Source organism: Physeter macrocephalus, chromosome 19 (genome assembly GCF_002837175.3).
Source record: "Physeter macrocephalus isolate SW-GA chromosome 19, ASM283717v5, whole genome shotgun sequence".
In the NCBI taxonomy this organism is placed as follows: Eukaryota; Metazoa; Chordata; class Mammalia; order Artiodactyla; family Physeteridae; genus Physeter; species Physeter macrocephalus.
Genome location: NC_041232.1, coordinates 17,473,179 through 17,476,339, shown reverse-complemented (window position 1 = coordinate 17,476,339; position 3,161 = coordinate 17,473,179).

The window sequence follows — 3,161 nt, the reverse complement described above, 5'->3', positions numbered from 1 at the left end:
GAAGTGAGAGAGTGGCATGGACATATATACACTACCAAATGTAAAAGTGATAGCTAGTGGGAAGCAGCCGCATAGCACAGGGAGATCAGCTCCGTGCTTTGTGACCACCTAGAGGGGTGGGATAGGGAGGGTGGGAGGGAGACGCAAGAGGGAGGGGATATGGGGATATATGTATATGTATAGCTGATTCACTTTGTTATATAGCAGCAAGTAACACAACAATGTAAAGTAATCACCAATAAAAATGTTAAAAACAAAACAAAACCAAAAAAGAAGGTCAGAGCCCAAGCACTAAACTCCCCCTGAAAAGGCCCAGGATTCCAGTCTTGCCCAGAGTGTCCTCCATTGGCAGTGTCCACTCACCCCCACTCTTATTTACCATCTTTGGGCCCTGCCCCGTTTCAGAGGAGGCCAGGCCCCTGTCACCCAGGCTCCTGAAAAAATGTTGGAGAAGCAAATGAATTGTGCGGGTTAATTCAAAGGCCACCTGTGGGCTCTTAGGAGCACAGATTGCTCCTGGGGACTCTGGCTTGCTTCCTGGAGGCCAAGGGAGGCACGAATTCACCTCTGACTGCTCCCAGCGTGGTAAAGCAGGTCCTGAAGTTTTCTCTGGGCAGCTCCCTGTCATCTACCCAATCAGTGAACCTGACTGAACCCGGGCACGCCCCTACTTGGAACAGAAAACACTGACTTTTTTTTTTTTTTTTTTTCCTGATTATTGGCTATCAGTATGTTTTACTACTCATCATAATAATCACTAACACCTATTGCTAATTTACTAAGCTCTTGATACCCATTAACTTAATTAATTCTCACAAGGACCTTATGAGGCAAAACTATTGTTACCCCCAACACAGAAGAGGAAATTGAGGTCTGGAGAGCTGTGGCAAAGACTGCTGAGTGTCCCCCAACATCTATTCTAAAGTTTCCCTCATCTAAAGTAAAAGCAATCCAATTTTTAGCAGGTAATTTCACAGCCTCCTTTGTGGGTAGGTGTGGACGTGTGACTGAATTATGGCTAAAGGGTGTGAGGGTTACTGGAGAACTCTCCGTAAGAGATGTAGATGTGCTCGCTTTGCTGTTGCTTCTTTGTCCTTCTTTTACCTGCTATCTGGAACACAAACGCCACCATCTTGGACCATGATGTAGGGCCCTGACTGAAGGTGCATTTGACTGGGAGGACCCTCAGTCCCTTACACTGTTGACCACCATAACCAGGCCTGGTCTGGACTTTTTCAGCAGAGGGAAATGAACTTCTTTCTTCTTTAAACTATTTTCATTTATTGAGCCAACTTCAATATCAAACACAGTGGCAGAGCTAGGATTCGAACCTATATCTGTGAGGCTCTTAACCAATCTAATTGCAATTGTTGGAGTGCATCGTATAACACTGCAGGACATGTGCCACCTTGGTGTGAGGGAATTGGGAGCCAAATCCCGTGTCACCCCCATAGGCCTTCTCTGCGTGGCCCATCTGCTGTGGAATCTGAGTGAGAAGAGAGGCCTCTGGTGAGGATTTGATGCAATGGGCAGTGGGGGCTGAGGGAATTCGCGCATTTATTCCACAGATATTTACTGAGAGCACACCATGTGTCAGGTCTGTGTTAAATGCTGGAGTCTTCCAGGTCATAGGTATGGGAGATTGCAACGTGGCCCCAAGTCCCTCCCATCCCTGTACACTCGCCCCTGTCATTGTGGCATTGCTGTCTCTTCTATCAAGAGGTGGAATCCATTTCTCAAGCCCTCAAAGCTGGACTTGGCCGTGTGAGTGGTTTTGGCCTGTGGATGCTAGCAAACATGATGCAAACAAAGGCTTGAAAAGCACTTGTGCAGGGTTCCTCTAGCTGCTGGGAACCCTGCAATCACCACTGCGGGGAGGAGCCGGGCTAGCCTGCTGGATGAAGAGGGATGCGTGGTCATTGAGCTAACTGCTGGACATGTGAATCTAGAGGACTGCTAGATCTTCCAATCCCAACCGAACCAGCCGAGGCCAGAACTACTCAGCCAACTCGTAGAATCATGAGAAATATTAAGTGTTTGTTGATTAAAGCAGCTAAGTTTTGGGGCGTTTTGTTATTCAGCAAAAGTCAACTGGTTCCAGGGGTATTAGTGGGTATGCACTGACTACAGGTTTTGATAGGATTCATTATTTCACAGATCAAGAAGTCCAGGGTGGGTTGGGCAGTGCCGATTCAGCAGCTCAGTGGTGCTATCAAGGACCCAGATTTCTTCTCCGTCTGTCTGGCCAGTCATTGTCAGCGTGTTGCCCTCTTCCCCAACCTTGTCCCCTCAAGTTGCCAAGATGGCTGCCATTTTGAGTAGCTCTTTATCAAGTAGAAAAATATTTTCTAGAAGTTTCCACCTGTAGTTCATTGGCCAGGACTGGCCACATGTCCACACCCAGGCCAATTGTTGGCAAAGAGAAATAGGATTGACATATTTGGCTTTGACTAATCATGATTTGTCCCCTGAGGTTGGACACATTGCTGCCAAAACAAACTTGGGGTTCCTCTAGCAAGCAAGTTGGGGGAGTGGCTGTTGGGGACAGTTCCTGCAACACGAGGGACACGATACAAGCAGAGTTGCTGTGACTGAAATGTGCAAAGTGTGTTCAGGAAAGCAGTGAGCAAACCTGTGCAGTCAGAGGGCAGGAGGTGTCCGAGAAGCATTCCCTAGAGTCACTGTCATGGATGTTCTGTGAAGATTAGAAAAGGGTCCTTTGGTCAAGTCAGTTTGAGAAAGGTCAAGTTACATAACATCCCACAGCTTGTGCTGCTGTCGCTGTTGCAGACCCCTGGGAGCCTTGAAAATGCTAATACTAATATGCCCCACAAATTTCCAGGAACAGGAGCAGGGAGGTGGACTGTATGTCTTTTCCTAAACTGTGTTGACCACAGAAGGTTATTTTCCTCAGAGCATCTCCCAGTATTTCCGCTCATGGAACAAGCTTTGGGAACTGCTAAGGGACAGTTGGTGCAGTTGTTCTTGACCAGGGTTATGGGGTCCCCCAGGGAACAGTGGGCAACATCTGGAGACATTTTTGGTTGTCACAGTCTGGGGGCCTGGGTACTACTGGGATCAGGTGGATGGAAGGCAGGGATGCTTCTAAACATCCTGCAATGCACAGGGCAGCACCCACAACAAAGAACTGTCCAGCTGAA